Below are 26,510 nucleotides of genomic sequence, written 5' to 3'. Positions count from 1 at the left end.
ACACTGATCTCGCTTGAAAACAAAATCATTTTTAATACAAGTTGAAGTTGGAAGTAAAATAACCGTTCTCATCTTGGGAAAAAAAGAATCTCCGTGTCTTTGAAAAATACTTTGAAAAATTAGCGTGTGTCAATGATGTGTTCGTCATTTGTTGCTTATTTAATTTTTTTTCCCCTTCACTGTCGTACCAAACTGTTCCTGAACTCGGTGTCTGTTGCACCTGAGAAGGTGAAGAAGGTTCTTTCAATCCTCGACTCTGACTCTGACTCTGACTCTGGCTCTGCTACTGGACTGGACGTCATCAGTTCAAGTGTCCTAAAAACCTGCTCTGCTGAGCTTGCACATACTCTTTCTGCAGTTTTCATCCTGTCATTTGTACACAATCATCTTCCATCTGCTTGTAAATCTGCCAACATGTGCAAGGAACTTGGATCACTGCACAACATAAAAAAGGTGCAAAAACTGATCCCCTCAACTGCAGACCTATCGGCTTACTTCCAATCATCAGAAAGGTCATGGTCAGGAAGGTTAGAATCCTTTCTTTTCTCGAGCAAACTCATCTCGGATCACCAATTTGGTTTCAGACCAGGTCACTCTACCTTGGACATGCTGCTTCTACTCTCCCAACGATGGATGGAGGCTCTCAATGTCAGACATGAGATCAGGGCCGTCTGGACATATTTCGTGCTTTTGATACAGTCTGGTATCCTGCTTTGCTCTCCGAACTCTCTGCCTATAGTATCGAGGTCAACTCCACATCTGGTTTATTGACTTCCTCCATTCTCGGAGCCAATGTGTGGCATTCAACGGAATCCTTTCATCTCCTCCACCTGTTAAGGCTGGAGTGTCCCAAGGCAGTGTTCTGGCCTCAGTCCTATTCTTGATCTTCATGAATGATCTCTGACTCTGGATAATCCTCTTTGTCTATTTGCTGATGACTCCACCCTGTGCCATGACACCCTCATCCTTCAGACATTTGGTTGCAGCCTCTTCCCTCTCTTCAGATCTTGAAAAAAATCACAAGCTGATCAAACACTTGGAATATGTATTTCAATCGTGACAAAGCTCACACTCTCCCTATCTCTATCTGAAAGGACCATCTGGCAAACCTCCCCATACACTTTTTTAACAATCCTCATGAGGAGATTCACTCATTCAATCCCCTAGGTCTCACTATCAGCCACGATCTTTCTTGGGCCAACCACATTTCAATGTTTTCTTCCAAAACCATCCACCAACTGGGTATCCTCTGTCATACAAAGTCCTTCCATGGCACTCCTGATCTCTTATCCACCTACAAGGCATTCGTCCACAGCTTCATGGAGTACTGCTCTCCCATCTGGGCTCGCTCCCCTGCCTTGCATCTTGCTCTGTTTGACACTGTGGAAACCAATGCCTTTAAGATCGTTGGAATCTCCTGTGCTGAAGCTGAGCCTATGGGCTTATAACTTCACAATCGCAGACAGGTCTGTAGTCTCTCTGTTGTCTACCACCTCCTTCATCGTCTCACACCTTCTGTTCTTTCCGTGCTTTGTCAACCCCCCCGCATCCAGGTTTTTGCAGGGCTCACACAGTCCACCATCAACCCTCTTTTGGTAAAACTACTCAAAAAATCCAGGATCACTGCAACCTCCACTAATTTGTTCCTCTTCCCCCACCCCTCCACCTGTGGAATCAATTTCCACATGCTCTTCAATCTCCAAGTCTTCAAGACAGCTGTTCACTACCATCTTAGATTGTCCCCAATCCAAAACCATGATATTTTAACCCTCAATAATGCCACACAAATCCCTCCTAATTTTCCAGTTTTTCCTCCTTGGAGTTTCCTTGTCCATGCATGTGTGTTTTGTATCCTATTTTTGTCTAATCCGTTCAGTGTGCTAGCTCTTCCACGAGTCTAAACTATATATATATACGAAAATACAAAATAAACCCTAATACCATGTAAGACCGTTTAAGATGCCTTCAGACACTTTTCGACATTTACATCTTTTAGACCCCTCAAGACCTTTAAATCCCTTTCGACCTTATTGACCCTTGAAACCAGTTTAACTCTTTAGACTCCTTTGACCCTAACTGCGATTGAAACGTACCCCTTTGACCCATTAGACCCTTTTAAAAACACACCACATAAACATCAATGAGTTTTCTTACAATATACAGGCTATACTTTTCTCAAGCCTGGTGTTGGCTCAGTGGTTAGGGTGGCGGCATGGAATCCTAGGGTCCTGAGTTCAATCCCCGTTGCCTGCTGAATTAATAGACCAGGGGGTTGACTCGGCCTGTCATCCTTCCGAGGTCGGCGAAATGAGTACCAGTTCCAGTGTGTGTACTGTTAGAGGGGCATGCATCAGCGACACAGTCACGCTTCAAGAAATGATAGCTACCATACGACCACCGCCAGATGATGGAACCTCACAAGATTGTGAATTAAATGTTGTTCCGGCCAAAAAAAAAAAAATCCAAAAGGTCTTCCTTTTTCTCCGGCCATTTATCTGACATACTGTACCGCATACTCTGTTATAAAATGTCGGTACTGCTGAAGCAGTTTCTTTGCAAGGGTTATACTGGGTGGTTTGCCATTGCTTTCAAAACAGGGGGTTAGGGCCGGGATTTGGAATTCTGCCATGGTGCTGGCGATAGCTTGCCTGCTCTTTGCAAAGGACAACAAGCGATCTTTAACATCCACCAATGAATGTTGTCAGACAGGACGCAGGTTTAACGTATGGAACGGCAAACACATTGATGAATCACCCTGCCATTAAAACACTGGGATGACAGTTTACAGCGGGGTCGGGATTTCAACCCAGGCCAGACAGCTTGGAGGCAAGTAAGTATGTACCTCTAAGCCATCCTGTCAGCCATCCAGCCATTCATAGGATTACAGAAACGCAAGGGGAATTGAAATTTTTTCTCTGCACACCGACGATATTTTATCAAGTGGAATTTATGGTGCCCTGGTATCACTGCGGCATCGTTCTAACCACATGTCCATAGTTTTGCCCTGATCCTAAAGCGTCGACAGAAATTCCTCGTGATGCACCTCGGCCACTTAGCCAGGCTCTCACGGGCTTGCAGATATGGCCTGCTTTTGAGAAGGCGATTATAGAAGAGAAAACAAAATGGTTGTTACAGGAATGCAGAACGAGCCGTGCGCTCGGAGATTTGAGACTTGTCTATTCCCCTGCAGACACACTGCTGCAGGTTTCCTGCAGGCACAGCGGATCTTTTTACATTTTCAGTGTTTGAATGAACACATTTCCCATAGATGTCTCGAGTGCTGGGATTCTAACACCATCTTTCAAGACAGTGAGAGCTGTTAGAAACTTCCAATATTTACTTTATGAGCTAACCGAGGTACCATTGAATGGACCCGAAAAGTCACCAACTTTAGCCCCTTTTGGAGTCCTTGGTGCTGTCGGAGGATCTCTGTGTAGATGAAGTGAAAATGGTATTAATAATAACTACAGTTTTGGCCTTGGAATTGGAAAGATTTAGAATTGAAAAAGAAATGGCATGATGGTAAGCCAGGTTTTTTTTTAACGACAATTCGTGTTTGTTGTGTTGCTTGTTTGATGTGAGCCAAAAGAAGCAATTCTATGAATCATTGATTCCATTTGGTGTCATAATCGGAGTGATGAATGATACAGTTGTTTCCCTTTACTCGCTGAAATAAGGATATGAAATGAATGTCTGAAATCATTGATCCTTATGAGAAGCACCTTGGTGGTTGAGTTGGTGGGTTAGGTCTTGTTGCATTGCCATGAGTCGGATCGATTCTCATGGATGATCAGAGTGAAGATCTCAGTGAAACCTCAGGCCTTGTAGCTGGTTCATGATCAAGTAGGGCCAATCCTCCTGCTTCTGAGTGGCCAATCATAAAATGAAGTGGTCATGAAAAATGATGATTATGATGACGGATCGTTGTGAGGAATGCACATTGTGCTTGATTCGATTTATTTATTTATTTATTTATTTATCAGCAAATATAACCCATCGCTTCGCTGATAAGGATATTAAGGAGGGAGAGGGGAGGGAGAGAAGGAGGGGTGAGGGGAGGGTGAAGGTATGGGGGAGGGGTGGGGAGTGAGGAAGGAGGGGGGTGGAGAGAGTGACGCCTCACCAAACGTCGCTATACACTCCGGGAGAGGGGTGAGAGTGAAGAGGATGCGGGAGCTAGGAGGGGAAGAAGTGGGGAGGGTTTGGGAAGAGGTAAACATGAGGGGAGGAGTTCTAGACTTGTGTTTGGTGGTGGAACTTGTGGAGAAGGGGGGGGGGGGGGTAGGACAGGACTGAACAAAATGGGGTACGGTAATACAGCACGTAGAGACTGCAGGGAGATAGGAGATGTCCATGAGGGGTGGAGAGAGGAGGAGGTAAGCATGAGGGGAGGGGAAGGGAAGGCGGCGTGAGGGGCGGGGAAGGGAAGGCGGCATGAAGGCGGGGAAGGAAAGGTGGCATGAGGGGTGGGGAAGGCAAGGCGGCGTGAGGGGCAGGGAAGGTGGTTTGTGGGCCAGAGAGGGGAAACCGGAATGATGGGCGGAGAAGGGAAGGGTGATAAAATGTGCACAAACAGCAACATCTTTTTTTAACTGCCGGCTTCTATATACAGTAAAACTGGGTAGTATTTAAAACCCATGCTGTCTTCATGACAAAAGCCTGCCTGCCTGCCTGCATGCATGCGTGCTTGTACATGCAGTGAACCTTGCACCCCTCCAGTCAGTTCACTCCGAAGATTTAAACTGCAAATATAATGAGTTCCCTTACAAGGAACTTCAACACAGGAGGCCATTAGGCCTATCAAAGCCTGCCTAATGATTACCAACCTGTGGTCGTTTGTCTCTGCTCTATCCTTTTTAAATGCTGATCATCAAGCAAGGCAGCAGCAAGTACTTTTGGTATGACGAACAGTTTTCAAATCACCGACCTCTCAGATTCAGAGTGAACGCTCTAACCATTTGGTGGCAGAATGGTTGAAACATCCACTTATTCTACCTCCTCTTTCGTTCCACCTCATTGTTTTTGGGTTTTTTTCTGATCATCAGAGCAAAATACACACTATGGAAAGATGGAGAAGCTGTTATAAAAAAAAAACAGAGCTCATTGTACAAGAAAGCCTTCAACCATGTCCCTGGCCAACCGCTCGTGCCACACGTGAGGGAGGCACTACAAATCGAACCGACACATGGGGATTGATGGATTTTTATCAACTGAAAGTCAATAAGCGCATATGATGTCTGCCGTGGGCTGACAAAGGGATGACATTCGAAATGTCAGCCACACTTCTCTTCGTGGTTGTACTTGCATTTGATAAAATCGATTATTTTTGTAGTTCATAAAAAGGCTGATGTGGACCAACACTGAAGCCTTCATGAAGACTCCTATTCCACGTGACCAATTTGTCGCTTCATGCAAAATTAACATTATATAATAAATAAACTGTTAACTCCAAAAATAACAAAGGATACAACAAGTATTCACCCCCTTCCAAAGTTTCCTCATTTTCAAGCCACCAGAGCTTATTTCATGATGCCTTCAAATCGAACTTAATATATAGAGTCTTCACAAACGACTCTAAAGTGAGAAACCAAGAATGGGGCTGCTTTTCATCAGCAGGGATTGGCAAGCTTGTCAGGAAAGAAGGGACAATGGACAGTTTAAAATACAGCAGAATTATTGGTGAAAGCCTGCTTGAGTCAGCCATCTATCTATATATTACTAAAAGTCTCATCTTGTATATAAATATATATGTATATGTATGTATGTTCCCAAAATACAGCCAAAACGGTACATGATAGCGCAAAAATTTTAGGGCCGCCTTACTCACCATTCGCCTGCGGTGTGGAGTGTCAAGTTTCGTTCAAATCGGGCAACGAAAAAAATATTAAAAAATCAATTGCTGATTCAGTCAAGTATTCCCGGAGTATTTGATCAATGCAAACAACCTCAGCGGTATAGTTCGCTGGAGCTATCTTTTTAATTTTTTTGAAATGATTTTTTTATCAACCGCTGGCCCAACGGGTTCACGGGTCGTCTAGTATGTAATATAAAAGGAACTTGGTCTCGGCAGTCTGCGTCCATCCCTGTACCTGCTGTCCCTGCCTGTGTGCGTCCGGCCAGCAACAATTATCCCATAGGGAATACCACAAATCAAGCCTAATCTATTATGATATCATTGAATAAGGTGAGGATAGATGGGCTGGTTTCAATTTACATTAAAACAAAATCTCTTCCTCCTTCATCTTCTCCTTCACTATTAATAATGGTGAGTCTCATTCAATCCATTTTCTCATTTCGATTTGATTCAAAAAACCCTTACTATATTCAATACTGTTGTTTCAACATAAATTCCATTTTATTCATCTTACAGTTATATATATATATATATATATATATATATATATATATATATATATATATATATATATATATATATATATATATATATATATATATATATATATATATATATATATATATATATATATATATATATATATATATATATATATATATATATATATATATATATATATATATATATATATTGCCCTATCAAACAGTTACCGGGCGTAGTGGCGTGCGCCTGTAATCCGGCTACTCAGAGGCTTGGGTTGGAGGATCGCTTGAAGACGGGAGTTCTGCACTGGGCCGTGCTATGAGAGGGTGCAGGGCAGCCTGGAATTATGGCGAAACCCAATCCTTATCCCTGTGTCGTCAGAGGCGACCTGGGTTGCGTCAGGAAGGGCATCCGGCGTAAAACCTATGTCAAATCAGAATGCGGATCATAACGGATGATCCGCTGTGGCGACCCCTAACGGGAGCAGCTGAAAGACAAACAACAACATTGCCCTATCAAACAGTATTTATGAATATGCACCGCCTTTCGCTCTACTTGCAACACAGGTGAGTAAGAGATACAAAAAAGCAGGTGATAGTTCAATAACATATTCGCCTGATTTTTTATTTATTTAGTTATTTGTTATTTTAAGGGTGAAAGTAAATTTTTCGCCAGGTACCTCTTCTCATGAATCTGAAACTGTGGCGGAGATTCACAATTCAGCAGGACAATGACCCGAAACACAAAGTTCAAGCCACACTGGAGTGGCTGAATAAGAAGAAAATAAATGTTCTTGAGTGGCCCAATCAAAGTCCTGACTTCAACACAATTGAACATTTTTGGTGAGACTTGAAGATTGCCGTCCATCGACGATCGCCATCAAACTTGGCAGAACTAGAACAATTTACACATGAAGAATGGAAAAAGATTTCACGATGTCACGATGCGAAGCTGGTGTAGACCGATACAAGAAGGACGAACACTTTTGGGCTGAATAGTTTTACAACCCGTGATTTTTGATTTGTACATGTTTTTTTTCAGGTATTTCTGACATGTAACCTCCTTTAACTATAACAGTGTTTTGTTTGATCTCTTCAGTTATGAATAAAAAAGTTCATTCGGAAAAATTGCTTCTACATAATCTATCTATATTTCCAGCTGTGTGTGTGTGTGACCGCTGTTTCTCGACAACCACTGGTCCGATCTAATTGAAACTTGCCAGGTATATTGTTGGGGACCTGAGTATGTGCCTTTTAAAGGTTTGATATTAATCGGACAAGTGCTTCCCAAGTTATGGCCATTTATATACCAACCAATGACAGGACACGTTGCTGCGTAGGCGTGGCCGATGCGCCATTTAGTTACCAATGACAGGACACGTTGCTGCGTAGGCGTGGCTGCGTAGGCCGGTGCGCGGCTGGCCGACGATGACGTCACATGCCGTGCCGGTTACGATGGGGATCGGTGCCTTAGTTACCGTGGCGGAGGAGTGGCAATGGTCAATGACAGCGAATGTCATGGCAAGCAAAGACAGGGAGGCAAACTTGATTTTAATTAACTCTGTGTGTAAGTATCATAGCAGTTGTTACTTCAATGCAAGCTATAATTCGTGGAATGCATGTGAACATTCCGTACGGGCAAGCACCATTTCCGGATAGTGATGACTTACTGTATTCTAATAATTTCTCGATTTCTTATGCGCATTTATAGATAAACACAATGCCCCAATCCAGTTGTCGTTTACGAGAGCGAAGGAACGGCCTGTGTGTTTGTTTCTGGCTCGCGGTTTGAAAGTTTTTTTTTTTTTTTGGTTTGCACGCGAGAGCGAAGGAACGGCCTGTGTGGTTCTATTTTCTGGTTTGCGGTTTGAGTTTTTTTTTTGCACGTACGGCCACGCACGTACAGGCACGTACTAGTTCATCTAAATGTGGCATTATTGGAAGGAGGTGAATACTTTTGCAGGTTACCCATCCCTCAATTGTGTGTGTGTGTGTGTGTGTGTGTGTCCATTGGGACCATACTCTGTGCAGAGCATTGGTGCTGCTTTAGCAGTCTCCTTGGCTACTGGACAATCTTGGACAGGTCACCACTCCAACACAAGATACCAGTAAGCTGGCACTCATTTTGCCAAACTCAGGAGGATGACAGGCAGAGTCAAACCCATCTGGTATTAATTCAACAGCTGAGTGATATTTGAACTCAGGATCCTAGGATCTCAAGCCCACCACCATAACCATTAAACCAACACCAGGTATATATACAATGTATCTGTCTATGTGTGTGTGTATATATATATGTATGTGTATATATGTAGCCGGATTACAGGCGCACGCCACTGAACCCGGTATATATATATATATATATATATATATATATATATATATATATATATGTATGTATGTATGTATGTATGTATGTATGTATGTATGTGTGTGTGTGTGTATGTATGTATGTATGTATGTATGTATGCCTGCATGTCACATCTCTGGTCAGTGTGCTCCTTTCATTATTTTTATTTTTCCTGACTGCAAACCTAACTGGTGATCAGCAGGGCAGAGACAATGTGTTCGTGTGGCAGACGACCCTTGTTACAAACAGGTCATGGAGCAAGTGCTGTGATGGGACTCGATCTGTGCTCTGCTGCCTCGTCAAGTGATGGGGTTCAATTTACCTATATATATTTATTAAATACTAGACGACCCGTGAACCTGTTGGGTTCCCGTTGCGACAGCGGTTGATGAAAAAAATCATTTCAAGAAAAAAAAAAGATAGCTCCAGCGAACTATACTGCTGAGATTGTTTACATTGATCAAAGACTCCCGAAGAGTACTTGACTGAATCGAGAATTGATTTTTTAATTATTTTTATCGTTGCCAGATTTGAACGAAACTTGATACTGCACACAGCAGGAGAATGGTGAGTAAGGTGTCCCTAAAATTTTTGCACTATCGTGTATCGTTTTGGCTGTATTTCGGGAACATACATACAGTACATATATATATATATATATATATATATATATATATATATATATATATATATATATATATATATATATATACATACAAGATGAAAGTTTTAGTTATATATAGATCGATGTTCTTGACATGTTGTGCCAGTTTCTGAAGTGAATTTCTTCATACCGAACCTTATTTTCCTATTGACTTCCATTATATAATTGGAGATGCGTTCCTACAAAGAATATTTTGGCCCCAAGATTCAGGAGAACTTGCTTTTATTTTATTTTCATTATCCTGGATTGTTAACAAGGAATAATCAGGAAATTTGATGCAGAAGGAGGCCATTCACCCCACCATACTTGCACCAACACCAGATTCAACTCGAACAGCACTCTGTAGCACGCACACCTCCACCAGGCTGAACTGTTTACTTCCACTATCAGATAATAAGGGATTCCACTGATAGGCCGGATCTGGATCCGGACCTGAATCAAAATCTAATTGGCTTGTTCAAGTCACCTAACCAACTCATCCAACTAGTTTTGCCACAACTCGTTTTGGTATGCTGAACCCTCTTTTTGGCAGCTATGTCCCTTCTCAGGTGTGGTGATCAAAACTGTACACAATATTCTCAATTCATCATCATCAGCTATTTTCAGACTAGAGCTGGACGAAAGCCTCAGCATGTTGACATCATGTTATGCTGTTTCTTGCTTTGTTATTCCAATTGACTCTTCTCCAATATTTGTGGATTCAATTTCATCCCTCCATCTTGGCCGTGCCCTTCTCCTTTTCCTGTTGCCATTCATAGGTTTCTATGTTGTTACTATTGTTGGCCACGTGTTATCTGACCTTCTGCTAATGTGTCCTGCCCATTTCTGTTTCCTAAGTTTGATTGTTTCTAATATATCCTGAGTTTTGGTTTGTTTTTTACCCATTTATTTCTCTTTCTATCTCTGTATGTAATAACTAACATATTTCATTCCATATTGTGCTGTGCTGCTGTTAACTTTCTTACTTCCGGTTCTGGTTCTTGAGCTACCTCATTGGTCTCTGCCGACTTTCTCAAAGACAAGTTTTCCCAGTCGTTTTTGTCGCATTTTTACTTGTATTTTGTTGTCTCCATGTTTACTGTGTGTTTCTAGTTCGGTTTTGTTTTAAAACCTGTGCCAATTGGTATTCGTCGGACTTTTCATATTCTGGTTCCTTGAGGCCTACCCTTACCTTCGTCTGTGTGCACGACAATGTTGATTGTATTTTCTCCTTATTACTTTCAGTTATTTATTTTCACCACAATATCTTTTCCACTCCTTCACATACATGGAAAGTTAGAGGTGACGAAAAACGTGTTGATAGGAATCTCAAGTGGGTTTTTATTTTATTTATTTATTTATTTTTACCAGACGTGGTTGAAAACGTCATTTGAGATGTTGTCAGTGACACAAAATACATCATCATACCCAGATTGTCGTTTATTGACAAGGTGGTCTTGCAGCTCTTCAGAACTCAAGTCAAATGTTTATTTACCATTCCAGCCTAAGTATGGACTCATCTCAATGATCGTGGAACACCAAACGAGCAGAGATCAATCAAACTGACATGGCCAGGATCTGACTGATGAGTCACTTCACGTGACTGCGCTCGGCATTGTATTCACTGCAGGCTTTGCTGGTGTTTCTGACGAGATCTCTCGGAGGATCAAACTTATGACCCAGGGTTTTACAGAAGGAGTTGTTTTTGCATGTGAGGAGAGCAGGGGACCTCATTTGGCAAATGCCCTCGGCAATCCATCTTGTTCTTGTGAACTTGTGAGAAGATACTTTCCTCTTCAGGATTACTGTGAGGCAGGACAAAATGTGCTGAACGACTGTTAACAGAAGGCCAAGTCATGGCTCCCCGTCTGCCCTTCTCATCAATGATACAAGAGGCTGTTGTTGGCTTAATGGTTAGGGTGGCTGCTTTTAGGTCTTAGGGTATTTAGTTCAAGCCGCTGCCCTACCAATGAAATAACACCAGGTGGGTTGACTCGACCTGTCATCCTTCCGAGGTCGGCAAAATGAGTAGCAGCTTTCTAGTAATGGGCACTGCATCAGCGGCACAACTGTGCTTCCAGAAAAATAATGCAACTAGCAGCTACAAGCTGCATATGAAACAACAACAACATAAACGATCTCACAAATTACCTTCCAAATTTAATCTGCAACTAGAAAGAGCAATCAGAGATTGCAGACCCTCGCCAGGACTTTTGTGTGGTGTTTGTGTGGCGTTTGTGTACTGGTGTGTTCCGTAATTAATAAGAGACATTAGAACTGCCACTTTATGACTGCTGGCAGTGATGACCGGGTACCAAGACGTCCCGCTTTGATTGGACACTTGTGACCCTGACCCATGAAGTTTTTCATTATTATTCAATTAAATTTGGAATGGGATTAAAATAAATTCAAATCAAATGGAAGACCAAATAGATACAGTCCTGCATTGGAGTCATCAGAAGGAACCTGGATAGGATTTGCATTTCAGCTGCTACTTCTCTACCCTCAAACCCATGTAAGTACTGCCAAGTGAGCCTTATTCAAAAAAAAGAAATGAAAAAGAACCCAGATTAAAAAAAAATAATTCAGGCTGTCAGACCATGTGTCCGATCAAGTTGAAATTTAAAACATGTATTCCCCATCACTGCCAGATCATAATTATGAAGTTTTATGTCACTTGATTAAGCAGTTCCAGAGAAAACATTTAATATTTTTCTTCAATCCAATGTGGCTGCAAAACCATGTGACCTATCAATTATTCCTGAACAAACTTGTACACCCATGGCTTGGAGAACATTTCTGTGAAGTTTCCCCTTGATCTGTTCAGCCGTTCTGGAGAGAAGATTTTTATAGGTGTTAGGGTAAATCCAATATGGCTGCCAAACCATGTGACCTATGACATCATACGTGTGAACGTTTTGTTCATCATGGATAGGGGGTCATATGTGTAAAGGTTTACCTCAATCTGTTCAGCCACTTCAGAGAAGAAGGTTTTTGAAGGTTTAAAAGAAGAATACAATATGACTGCCGAATCACGTGACAGATGACGTCATCAATTTTTTTTTTCTGTGTACCATTTTATCCCTGGAAGACCCTCCAAAATGTTCATTCAGATCAGATGTAGCGATCAGATGTAAAAATAAAATTTATACATATGCAATTATGACATCATAACGAAAGCACCTATGATGTCTTTTTTTTTAATCACTCTTATTCCCCATGAGGAGTACTTGCCATGTGCCAAGTTTCAATTTTTTCCTTGGTGCGGTTTCAAAATTAGAGGTCCAAAGTTTTTCTGTTTATCCAACATGGCTGCCACACCACGTGACATATGACGTCATAATTATGATTAAAACATTCTACATGAGTAGTTACATCTATGGTGAAAATTTTGTCTCAATCTGACAAGCGTTTGCAGAGAAAAACACGAAAGTTCTGTGCGGACAAACAAACAATCAAACAAGAAAAAGACGTCTTCCAAGTCATGATAGTTACAAAATCCACTCCTTTTTCCAAAGGTTGCCATGGATACATCAAATTGTCCATTTCATGAAGGTTAAAATTGACAATCTTAATCAATGCTCAGGTTAATCGGATGAAAATTGATTATTTTTCAGATTGAAATTGATGATTTTAGAAGTTTAAGCTCGAGTTGATCTTTGAAGGTTAAATCTCAAAAATATTTGATTTCCAAATTCAGTATACTAGTGCATGCCCGTAGGTGCGTGCCCGTACATGCGTGGCCGTACGTGCAAACAAAAAAACAAACTTTCAAACCGCGTACCAGAAACAACAACCACACAGGCCGTTCCTTCGCTCGTGCGTGGTCGTACGTGCGTGGCCATACGTGCAAAAAATAAAAATAAAATTTTTTTCAAACCGTGAGCCAGGAACGACAACCACACAGGCCGTTCCTTCGCTCTCGCATTCTCACGACAACCACACTTCCACACACAGAGTTAATTAAATCCAAATTAAAATCAAGTTTACCTCCCTGTCTTTGCTTGCCATGACATTCGCTGCCATGTAACCGGCACGGCCCGTGACGTCATCGTCGGGCGGCCGCGCACCGGCCTACGCAGCCACGCCTACGCAGCAACGTGTCATGTCATTGGTTGGTAAATAAATGGCCATAACTTGGGAAGCACTTGTCCGATTAATATCAAACCTTAAAAAGGCACATCCTCAGGTCCCCAGCAATATATCTGGCAAGTTTCAATTGGATCGTACCAGTGGTTGTCGAGAAACAGCGGTCACAGCCACACACACACACACACACACACACACACACACACACACACACACACACACACACACACACACACACACACACACACACACACACACACACACACACACACACACAGATTGCTGGAATTATAGATAGATTATGGCAATTGCTGTTTAATCCTCAAGTCAATCGGATGAAAATTGACGAATTTTCAGTCAAAAATTGATGATTTTAGAAGTTTGACCTTTTGACCTCAAAAATAGTTGGTTTCCCAACTCGGTGACACGAAGTTCAAATCTTGTTCAAATTTCAAGTCAATCGGATGAAAAATGACGATTTTAGAAATTTCACCTTTGACCTCAAAATCAAATGGCTTCTCAGTTGATGCTACCTCTACAACTTGGTAAAGTTTCATAACGATCGGTTTAGAATTGTGACCGGCAGGCTATAGACAGACAGACAGACAGACAGACAGACAGTATAACAAAATTGACTGACCAATATACTTGAAAAATCTTCGATTTTACAAGTAACACACAAACAAACGGACCCAAATGCAATCCCCTTTCCTTCGGCGAGGGTAATAAACATGAATGAAATGGGATGGGATACTGCACTGTACTCAACCCTGTAGCTCTCTCTGTAGGTCTTTGTCATAAGATGGTTGCATGTATCCCATTTCATTTTTTTATTTTATTTTATTACGGTTTGAAATTGGCAATATGAAAACAATCCGAATCAAATCCTGCCATTTAAAATGCGTACTTGAAAGTACTGATAAATATCACCAATAAGTGGAAGAGTGAATTGGAAAGCACAGATCGATTGATTCGCAGTGACGGCAATGTGATCAATGCGATTCGATCAATGTGATTGGAAGTGAAGTGATACTGCATGCAGAATCCTGAAGGAAGTAGACATGGCCATCGATGAGAGAAAGCTCACGACACCACACAGCCATTAAACTAGACACTACAGTGATACCTTTCATATCGAATACAGGTAGCCACAAGTCTATCAGTCTGTGTATCAATCCTTGCAAGTGGAATGGAAGTGACACGTTGCGTTTTTAAAATTGATCATACGTTCCATCCAATTTGGGTTTTGACCACACTAAAATGGGTCTGCGGGTTTTCAGAAACAAAACGGGGCAAACCTGTGAAATCCGGGTCAATTGCCAGCTATGCCTTCGATTCCTCCCAACTTTACCCTCTGTTTAAATGTCTTCAAAAATAAATAAATAAATAAAATTTCCATTCTCACCTTTATTACCTCCCATAACCACATGACTTCCTCTTCCTCCCCTAACCATTCCCACTTTGATCGTGAAGATATTCACCATTCATCTTCACAATTTTTTTATTCAACCTTTTCCCTTCACTCTCCCCCTTCTTACCAAAAAAAAAAAAGGTGTTTCAAAATATTTTAACTTCCTCTTTCTCTCATTTGGAATTCTTTATTCTGTTGTAATATACTACTTTTCTTTTTCTTCAAAAGGCTGAGTCCAATTCGACCTTTCATAGATCCTGTATCTAAAAAGTCGAACTATTACAGCGTTTCTTTTTATCCATTCTATTAACTATCCTTTATTCCACCCTTCCCCTAATGTCTTTAAACATATCCCCAACTTTAAAAAAAATTAAATCTCATTTTGCAATGCATATTCTATCAATCGTGCTTTCTATCCAACTTCAGTGCCAATTCACCCGCCACCTTAAATCTACCTTCTCCTAATTCCAACACTGTTGTACCCCCTCCTTAACCCTCTTCCTACCTCCTCTCTTAGCACTTCTCCACTCACTGCCCTTTGCTTTACTAACAGCTCCTCCTCTGGTGTTCCAAACTGTGTGGTGTTCAAATGTCCTTGGGCTCCATTCAAACCTTACAGATATCATCTCAGTACACTTCTCAACATCTCAAACAAACATGCTCTTTCTTTCCTCTCATTACACCTCCCACACTTCCCACCCCTTCAAATCTTGTTCCTCCCCCTGCCCACTCCCATCTTCACCATACCACTACCCAGGCTCATCCGTCCCCTCTCTCCACCTCTCCCCTCTACCTCCTCCACCATGGCCGTGCCTGCTATCATCGTCTCCCCTCCCTCTCAAATCAGCTGCCTCCTCCCTCTTCAAAGCAAACTTCACTCTCTTTACCCTGCAAGTTTCCCACTTACCTTTCTCAAAAGCTCCCCCCCCCACACCCTTCCCCATCAAATTTCCCTCCTCACTCCCCCTTCTCAAAGATGCCCCCCATCCTCTCATCCACAAAGCTGCCTCCTTCCACCCCACTCTCTTCCATCTCATTCCTCCACCTCCTGCAATCTCCAACTTACCTCTGCCCCTCTCTTATTTCTCCCCACTGTGCTTCATCCCATCACCACCTAGCTTTTTGTCCTTCTACTCATCTGGCCCTATCGCCTAGCTTTTCTGCAATCTCCCACAGACTGTCCACAGCTCACCCTACCTCCTCCTCTCCTCCCTCATTTTACCCTCCCACTCCCCTTCCATTCCCTCTCCTCCCCTGTTCCCATAGCCTCTTCCCCTCCCTCTTCCTTATCAGTGTGGACCTCAAACATCTAGAGCCTGCACTATGACCTGACAGATCCCTCCATACAGGTTGCCATTGAAAAACCAGACATAGTCTGCTTAACAGAAACTTTCCTCCTTAGTATCTCTCCCTGGTTAGTCCCTCCCTCTCCCTTGGTATGATAGATCTGAACCTTGTCCTGGTGGTGGAGTTGCTTTCTTTCTCAAAAACTCCATTCCTCACTCTCGATGCACTACCGTCACTCCACCACACCCCCAGGAATACCCCTGGTGACCACTTCCCCTCCACTCCCAACTCTTGTTTATATGTGTGTCGTACCGTCCACCAAAGAGTGATGACTCCATTTACATCTCACTCGCCGAGAACATGAACCAACTTCTATCCACTCATCCCAACTCTCTCTTCCTCATATGTGGTGACTTCAATTGTCATCATGCCAGTTGGCTGGGAGTGGGTACCTCTCTCACCTGTTATGGCACTTAACCAAGGGATTTGCGACTCATTAGGACAGACTCAATCAGTCAATTTCCTGACCTGGATCTCAGTCAACAGTACTCAATCTTTTCTGGATTTGGTTTTGACCAATACCCCTGCAAATATCTGCTGTTCTTCCCTGCTTCAATTGGTTCATCTGACCATATGCTTGTTAAAGTGGGCATCTCTCTCTCTCTCTCTCTCTCTCTCTCTCTCTCTCTCTCTCTCTCTCTCTCTCTCTCTCTCTCTCTCTCTCTCTCTCTCTCTCTCTCTCTCTCTCTCTCTCTCTCTCTCTCTCTCTCTCTCTCTCTCTCTCTCTCTCTCTCTCTCTCTCTCTCTCCCTCTCTCCCTCTCTCCCTCTCTCCCTCTCTCCCTCTCTCCCTCTCTCCCTCTCTCCCTCTCTCCCTCTCTCCCTCTCTCCCTCTCTCCCTCTCTCCCTCTCTCCCTCTCTCCCTCTCTCCCTCTCTCCCTCTCTCCCTCTCTCCCTCTCTCCCTCTCTCCCTCTCTCCCTCTCTCCCTCTCTCCCTCTCTCCCTCTCTCCCTCTCTCCCTCTCTCCCTCTCTCCCTCTCTCCCTCTCTCTCCTCTCATTTCATTTATACTGACGAGCATTCTCTCTCTCTCTCTCTCTCTCTCTCTCTCTCTCTCTCTCTCTCTCTCTCTCTCTCTCTCTCTCTCTCTCTCTCTCTCTCTCTCTCTCTCTCTCTCTCTCTCTCTCTCTCTCTCTCTCTCTCTCTCTCTCTCTCTCTCTCTCTCTCTCTCTCTCTCTCTCTCTCTCTCTCTCTCTCTCTCTCTCTCTCTCTCTCTCTCTCTCTCTCTCTCTCTCTCTCTCTCTCTCTCTCTCTCTCTCTCATTTCACTCAGGCAGACTGGTACTCTCATTTATACTGACGAGCATTCTCTCTCTCTCTCTCTCTCTCTCTCTCTCTCTCTCTCTCTCTCTCTCTCTCTCTCTCTCTCTCTCTCTCTCTCTCTCTCTCTCTCTCTCTCTCTCTCTCTCTCTCTCTCTCTCTCTCTCTCTCTCTCTCTCTCTCTCTCTCTCTCTCTCTCTCTCTCTCTCTCTCTCTCTCTCTCTCTCTCTCTCTCTCTCATTTCACTCAGGCAGACTGGTACTCTCATTTATACTGACGAGCATTCTCTCTCTCTCTCTCTCTCTCTCTCTCTCTCTCTCTCTCTCTCTCTCTCTCTCTCTCTCTCTCTCTCTCTCTCTCCCCTCTCATTTCATTTATACTGACGAGCATTCATTCTCTCTCTCTCTCTCTCTCTCTCTCTCTCTCTCTCTCTCTCTCTCTCTCTCTCTCTCTCTCTCTCTCTCTCTCTCTCTCTCCTCTCATTTCACTCAGGCAGACTGGTAGGGACTGCAAGCAGCCATCAAACTTCTTGACTGGTCTCCCATCTCGACTTTCTGTGACATCAACTCATCCTGGGAATTTTTTCAGACATTTGCTCTCTCTCTCGTGCACAGATTCATCCAATATCGTCTTCAGTTGTCATACCCTTTCTCCCACCCATGGTACACTGAAGCTTGTGGCGAGGAAGTTGTCCTGAAACAACTTGCCTTCACCTCATGGAAGGATAATCCAACTGAAGGCAATCTCAGTTCCTTCCACAAAGTTCAAAACAAGTGTGTGTCTACCCTCTGGAGAGCCAGAAAACAACGTCATTCTAATCTCAAGTCTGAACTTTCAAACCTGTCTCCCTCCTCCAAATCCTGGTGGCATCTAGTTTCGTCTGTTTCTGGTGTATGTTCCCCCTCCAAACCCTCCGTTACCTCAAATGGCCACACAGCTGACACTGCGCATGAAAAGGCTGAATGCCTAAACTCTGTGTTTGCTTCTAAATCTTGTGCCCCGGACTCATCGATACGATTTCTGTACCCACCTTACCCAGTCACACCCAGCTGTTCCTGAACTGTGTCCTTTCCTCTCAACATGGTGGAGAGCTTGCTGTGAAAACTTGACTGATTCTGCAACCAGTCCAGATGGGATCAGCCCACATGTCCTAAAAACCTCCTCTGCTGCTATCTCTCACCCTCTCTCTCTTCTTTTCACCCTCTCATTTGCTCAAAATCATCTGCCATCTGCTTGGAAATCAGAAAACATTACCGCTCTGCATAAAAAGGTGCAAAAACTGATCCCTGCAACGACAGACCAATCGGTCTTGTCCCAAACATCAGCAAGGTCAAAGAATCCATCATCACTTCTGCCATTAAATCCTTCCTCTTCTCCAATGGCTTGATTTCCGATCATCAATTTGGTTTCAGACCAGGTGACTTTATACTGGAGATGCTGCTTCTGCTTTACCAACGATGGATGGAGGTCCTCAATGCCAAACATGAGATCAGGGCCATCCCCCTCGACATATCGCGAGCTTTTAACACATTCTGGCACCCCGCACTACTCACCAAAGTCTCTTCCTGTGGTATCCAAGGCCATCTCCACTCATGGCTCGCAGACTTCCTCTCCTGTCGCAGTCAACATGTGGCTCTTAATGGAATTCTGTCATCTCCTCTTCCTGTCCAGGCTGGAGTTCCTCAAGATAGTGTTCTGGGTCCTGTGCTTTTTCTCGTTTTCATCAATGATCTCTCTGTCTCTCTGGAAAATCCTCTTTATCTATTTGCTGGTGACTACACCCTCTGCTGTAGCATTTCTCATCCCTCAGATCAGCAAGCAGCAACCTTTTCACTCTCTGCAGACCCGGATAAAATCACAAGCTGGTCCAACACTTGGAATATGTCCTTCAATTATGACAAATCTCACACACTTACTATGTCTCTTAAAAAGGATAATCTGGATAAGCCAAGGCTTGATTCCACATCTACTTTTCAACAATCCTCTTCAAGAAGTCCTATCATTCAATGTTTTGGATCTCAACATCCGCCACGATCTTTCCTGGGAAAGCCACATTTCCAAGTTGGCCTACAAAGCCAGTCACCGACTGGGCATCCTCCATCGTGCAAAGTCCTTCCTTGGCACACCTGAGCTCCCAACCACATACAAAGCTTTCATCTGCAGCCTGATGGAGTACTGCTCTCCCCTCTGGGCTGGTACTCCTGCCTCATACCTAGCTTGACTTCACACTGTGGAAAGCAAGGCTTTTAGGATCATTGGTATCTCCCACGATGAAGCTGAGTCTTTGAGTCTCTCACTCTCTCACCATAGGCAGGCAGGTCATTGGTCTTATACCATCTCCTTTCCAGCCTTGCCCCCCCCTCCAGTTCTGTCTGTGCTCTGTCCACCCTATATTTCCACTGGGCAGTCAAGGTCCGCCAGCAACCCCCTTCTCGTGAAACTGCCAAAAATCAAGAATTACTGCTCACCTTCACTCTTTCCTTCCTCTTTTTGTTTTTTTCCTGCCCTGTTCAAGAACAAACAAATCAATCAAGAACAGACTCCTGCACTCTCTTCAATCCCACTCTTCCCTCCAGTTCTTCAAAACAGCTGTTCACCACCATTTCATACCTTCCCCCATCCAAAACCATCATATTTTCTACCCTCGTTAATCCACCCCAAACGTACCTCCTTCAAATTCGCTGCTGTCCTTCCTGAAAGTCCCTGTAGTGTAAGGACCTGAAAGTCCCTGTCGTGTCCATCGTGTTTACCCCATGTACCCCGTTCCATCCCTCTCCTTTCACAGATCTCCTAATGTTTCTGTTGGTTACTGTCTTGTGTACCTCTCCCACCTCTCTTGTCTTCTGCTCCCTTTGTTATATGCTCTGTGTTCACCCTTATATGAGCCTCGACAATGTATACAAAGAAAACCAAAAACTTTTTCTCCGTTTTTGTTGTTAATGTCCAGGTCTCTGCCTTATAGTTGATAGTTGGAATAATACACTGATTGAAAACTTTTCTTTTCAGAGATGTTGGTAAAAAGAGATAGTGTAAACTCTATATCAGAATCTGGTTCTAGATTCGGCCTCACTAAATTACTATAGTGTCAACACCACCTGTTTTGTGTTATAATTTATCTCCCTACATATATAACCTATAATCCTGTTAGCTTTACCAACAGCTGCCTGCTTACCCCCATATATCTATAACCACCGCCAGATCCGTCTCCTGAGTGATGCACTCCAAGACCCTTGAATCTTGAAATATGTTTTCATTATTCTTATTCCTCCCCAGCATTTTACATTTCTCTCTGTTAAACTGCATTTGCCAATCATTTTCCCAATCTATGAAAGTAAGTATATCTAGGTGGTGGGGCACCTGTGGTATCCTACTAGCTAGATGCTCCCAGCTCTGCTTCCTATCATTAAGGCAGTTTCCATTCCAATGAGCTACCTGATCAGGCACTCCACAAGCCCTCACCTTAGCTAAAAACCTCCTATGGCTATGCAGTACCTTGTCAAATGCCTTGTTAAAATCTAGATACACCACATCCATTGCCCTTCCCTCATCTACCCAATCAGAAGCTGCTTCATAAAACTCCAACAAATTTGTTGAACATGACCTCCCTTGAGTAATTCCATGCTGATTGTCTTTAGTTTGTGTTATTTAAATGGTTCCTCATCTGGTCCCAAATTAATGTCTCCAACACCTTCCCCACAATTGAAGTCAAACTAAAGGCCCGGTCACACCTTGACGTTTTAGCCAGCGATGGCAACGTATTAAAATGTATGTAAAACGCTGGCTTACGTTGAACTTTTGATGTTTTTTTTTAAAGATTCGGACATATTCATAGCGACTTGGTCTTATGTATAACGCATTGATAACGGACACAGAACGTTTCGTTGTGTTATAGATAACTTATACCAACGAATGCTGAACCTGTTGTCGGCCGACACAACCAATACCCAACGATAGTCTAACTTAGGCATAGCGCGTTGCACGCATCGCCGACGATGTCGTGACGTAGCCTATTAAAAGGCTGACGCACAACGATTCCAATCATAACTGCCGTAGAAATGGAAGTGTCAACATCGCGGTCACACCTTGGCGATCTTGCCAGCGTATGCCAACCTAAGAAAAATGTGTCTAAAACGTTGGGGCACGTCAAATACGGTGTGAGTAAGTTTGGTATACGTGAGTACAACGCTAAAGTACGCTATCATATGTCGTAGTAAGTAGAGTACGTCAAGAAATTTTAAACATGTTCAAAATTTTACGACGTACTTGGCATATGACACACGTTCCGCATGCGATGGGGATAAGTTTTACACACGATATGTGGACGCTTACACACGTCCACAAACGCTACTTATAAGCTACTCATAAGTCGAAACACGTCGCGGTAATGTCTTTTTTACGCGAAACTTATTTCTAACTTATGTTTGACGTGCTTTGAACCAATTCTTTACGTAGTCCCAACACACATTGACGTATGTAGACGTATTCAAATGACGTCTTCCGGTCAACAAAAAAAATAAATTAACGTGTTTCTAGCTTACAACTGCCATATAAAGACGTGTTCCCAGCGGTTTTGGGAATTGGTATATAAAAATGGTGTTCATAAAAGGGGAACCCAACAGTGTTTTCGAGTCCTTTTTGAGTCGATGTCCATGTCAGCAGTAACAGTATCAGTATCAGTATTAGTATTAGTATTAGTATTAGTAGTAGTTTGTTCATGTTGGCAGTAGTAGGTGAGTGTGAGGGGGAGGGTGTGGGTTATGATGGATCATCCTTGCGTTTAACGATTTAACGATTTAAATGATAAACTCAATGATTTAAATGGCTGCATCTCCACTATTGAAAGTAGACGCTTGCGCTCAACAATTGGATTTTTTTTACACTCAACGACTTTTAAACGGTACCACTCAGCTATTTTCATTGTTTACAATGAACGATTTAAATTGCTGTCACTCGCCTTTGTTTTTTGACGCTGGGGTTTGGAAATTTGAAGCGTTTCTTCTGAACGTGTTAAAACACTCAAACTCGACTATTTTAAATAGACGCTGCCGATGGACAATTGGAATCATAGCCAAGCTAGACATCGAAGTGTGAACATCCTCGTCATGCCGAAGAAAAGTTTGAAGAACGCTGCAAATAAGTGTCCTGGCCGTGGCCGTGGACGCTGACGCAAGGACGATCCATTATACCGACGTCTTTCAGCCTATGAGTAACTTAAAAGTAACGTCTGTCGATGTGTGGCAACGATCGCGTAACGTGCCAACAACATGTTAATCATAGGTTAGAAATAAGTTTCGGGTACGCTAAACATTACCTCGGCGTGTCTCAACTTATGATTAACTTACAAGTAGCATGTGTTGACGTCTGTCAAAGATCGCAGACCGTGCATACAACTTGTGGCCAGCGTAGCGGAATGTGTGAGTCATACGCCGGCATACGTCGTGAAATTTCAAGCATGAAAAAATTTGAGGACAACCAAAAAGTACAACGTTTAAAGCCAACGTACAACGACGTATGGCAGTGTTTTTCAGCGTGCTCTCAATGTTATCAAAACTTACCCATAACGTATTCAACGTGTGCCAGCGTTTTAGAAAAAAAATTCAAAAATCGGCATACATTGGCTAAAACGTCAAGGTGTGACCGGGCCTTAACAGGTCTGTAGTTCCTCAATTCTTCTCTGGATCCTTTCTTAAATAATGGTGTTACATTTGCTATTATCCAATCCTCTGGTACAGTACATGTCATGACTCCAATGACCTATTGACCCAGAGCCTAATCTATTCTTAGATTTCCGAGTTGTTCCTTTACTTCCTCCACTCCAACCTGGATCTTCTGTAAAAGCCCTTCCTCACCTCATTGATAAATACTCTCAGCTATTGTCAATTCTCCTGACTGTTCTTGTGTAAGAGTTGAAGAAAAATACCTGTTTATTAAGCCTGCCATCTCACTTTCATCACTAACCACTCTCTCGGTGCTCTTCCTCAATGGGCCCAGACTGGTCCGAAGCTGTTATTTCCCCCTGATATACTTCAAGAAAGCCTTGCTATTATGTTTAATATCCTTAGCCATGTCCTTCTCGTACTCTCTTTTGGCTTGCCCAGTTATTTTCTTAACTATCCTCTTTACTCCGATATAGTGATATAAATCTAACTCCAGTCCAGTTAATTTAAACCTAATAAATGCCTTCTGATTCTCCTTAATAGCATTCCTTATCTCACTACTCAACCACCTTTGCCTCTTTCTGCCTCTAGTTTTACACCTCATTTGAATATACCTTCTCTGCACTCGACACATTTGCTCCTTGAAGGTTTCCCATTTCTCTGATGCTGATTGCCCTCTTGTTAACTTCTCCCAATTTACAACACCCAGCTTTCTCCTCACACCCTCCAATGATTGGCTAAGTTTTTCACCCGCTTCAAACTGCCTGAACAAATGTAATTTTACATCCAAGGTAATTGCTTTACCATCAATTTTTTGCGATTCTGCTATCACTTGCACATAAGGGGCTTCTTCCAGGCATCTTCATTTACTTTTACTCAGGGTGAAATCCTGCACAGTACAGAATCAAGCATGATCAACACAATGGACTGAACCAAAACAAACCAAGCTTGAGTGGCATGAAAAGATTGGGAAACCAGTACAGTATTAAAAACATGCACAAATGACCTGGATCAGTATGAAATGACGACAGACAATAAGAGAAACGATAGACCGTGTGTTCGCTTTGTCTCCCCCTGTTCATTCATTCCCTCATTTGTTGTACCGTATCTCACTGTGCCTCCACGGCCAATATGGTAGCTTTTTACCCACCGTCACCTCGCTCTTCCACGAGCTTCGATTTTGCAGAGGCATGGAAAAGGATGTCCAGGGTGCTCTGTGATCAGCCATTTGAGAGAGAAGAGCTTCACGATGGTTGCAATTATTGGAATAAATAACCTTCCTGCTTTCCTGGCCGACCTCCTTTGTACCACTTTGCTGGCAGTGATGCAACCACTTAATGCTGAACAGTCCCTCAAATAAAAGACAGAAAGATGCTGCAGCTTTTCAGCGAACCGAAAGAGAAATAGAGGACAGTCGAACAATAACACGGCATCAACCAAGATAAGTCTCAATTAAGATTACAATTTCATTCACTTTGGATTGACTCAACTGCTTTATAAATCCTGATAATTCATTTTAATTGTTCTGTTATTTATTGGAATAATCACGATCTTTTAAGTACTTGGACCTCATCAGTGAACATGACCTCTCTGCAATCTTTTAAAGTCGATTTCTCAATCCAAATGCTGTTTGAGCATAATCAACTGAGATGAATCCTTCAACAGCATGCTGAGTTCTAACAGCATGGTGAGCAATACTTGCACATTACTGTCAGAAATGGTCCAACATTTGCCTCTCCACTCCTCAACACATTAATGTCCAAATTTTTATCCTTCATTTTTTGACAATGGCTAAGGGAAGCATTGACCAACTGCTGTGCATTGGCACTGGCCTGTAGAAATGTCTCCATGATGGACCTGGTCTCTGTACTTTGTCCTTACAAGGTCCTTACAAGGTCTTACAAGGTGTCAATACTCAGGTCAGGTATGGGAGCATGCGCCAGAGCAGTGCATCGCTGCGTCCACTTTCCGCCGGTACTTCAGGGGCCTCCATCTAGCTATCCCCCAGGCAAATGTCTGGCCCATCCCCATCTCCTTGAGATGCCGATCAATGTGCTGCAATGACTAGGAATGTTGTTGGCCCATTGGCCTCCTCCACTCATGCGGCCCCCTCGCTGAGAGAATCTGGTGAGCAGGATCAGCGTCAGGAAAACGAGCCACATGTACATACAGCCACAGCTGACGCTCACGGAATATGCAGGTAAATCTCATTTAAGTCTCTCTCAGCAAGCACTTGCTGGACACAAAATCCGACCAGCGATAGCCAAGGATTCTCCAAAGAGAACTGGTACCAAAAGAATTAAGTCTCTGTCTCAGATCACTGGTCAGAGTCCAAGTTTCACAACCGTAGAGCAAGACTTGGACTTTCGTCCTCCTGCACAGGTACCGACAGCACCACACCCCATGATCCAGTGAATCTATGACTCCCCAGGCCAGACCCAGACATCTATTGACCTCTGTCTCACAGCAGCAGATACATGAACATCACTGCCAGGGTAAGTGAAGCTCACTGTGACCTCAATTATCTTCACCACAAACAGGTGCAGACAATATAGCAGCATCCACGATGTCATTGAAAGCCTGGATCTTAGTTTTGACCCAAGAATCATATAATCTCAGCGGCTCCAAATCCTCATTCAGCACTTCGAGGGCCACCAAAAGGATATAAAGAGTCTCCGCAAAGATGACTGCATCATCTGCAAAATCAAGGTCAGAGATCTTTACATTCCCAAATAATGCACTGCAGCTTGATCTCTCTGACATCCTCCCCAGAATCCAGTCCATACAAGCACTGAAAATGTGGCGGCCAGTGCACACCCCTGCCAAACTCCAGTAACAACTGGAAAAAGGCTGGAGATGGTATCACCACATCTCACAGCACTCTCAGTACCAGAGTATAGTTCAGACATCAGATTGATCAGTTTTGGTGGCACCCCACGAAGACCAAGAATCCTCCAGATGGCATCCCAATTCACTGAATCAAACACTTTACAGAGATCAACATAGGCTGCAAGCAGCCCCTGCTGAAACTCCCGTCTGCATTCGGTGAGGACCTGAAGGGCAAGGATACGGTCAATTGTTGGCCTCTATGATGTAGAGCCTGACTGCTCTAGACGCTGGTGCTCAAGCAGATGGTGGCGAACCCTATCAAGAATTATCCGAGCAAAGACTTTGCCTGGAACTGGGAACAGCATCACCCCTCATAAGTTGTTGCAGTCCTGGCAATCACCCTTCCCTTTCCAGAGAGGGACAACAGGCCCCTCTTCCAGTCAGTTGGGATGATGCCTGTGTTTCAGGCAGAGCACAGAACTGCATGCAAAGGCACGAGTACAGCATTTCCACGAACCTTGAGAAGTTCAGCATGGATGCCACAGATCCCTGGAGCTTTACCCCATTTCAGCCAGTTCACCGCAGCCTG

The 26,510-nt window shown here is 43.2% G+C and overlaps 1 protein-coding gene and 1 long non-coding RNA gene across 6 annotated transcripts in view; one reads left to right on the top strand and one right to left on the bottom strand.

Annotated features, from left to right (window-relative positions):
• LOC147015719 (fibroblast growth factor receptor-like 1) overlaps positions 1 to 26,510 on the bottom strand; it is a 303,397-nt gene that overhangs the window by 206,976 nt on the left and 69,911 nt on the right. The gene's annotated exons all lie outside the window — the stretch shown is intronic.
• Positions 9,216 to 26,510, top strand: part of LOC147015718 (uncharacterized) — a 107,924-nt gene continuing 90,629 nt past the window's right edge. The window contains exon 1 of the long non-coding RNA XR_015049809.1: positions 9,216 to 9,256. This is a non-coding gene — a long non-coding RNA (uncharacterized LOC147015718). The remainder of the gene's footprint in view (positions 9,257 to 26,510) is intronic.

This window comes from Eptatretus burgeri, chromosome 12, assembly GCF_056783735.1.
Source record: "Eptatretus burgeri isolate ZD-2024b chromosome 12, Ebu_testis_v1, whole genome shotgun sequence".
NCBI lineage: Eukaryota > Metazoa > Chordata > Myxini > Myxiniformes > Myxinidae > Eptatretus > Eptatretus burgeri.
This window is presented reverse-complemented; position numbering and strand designations above follow the sequence as displayed.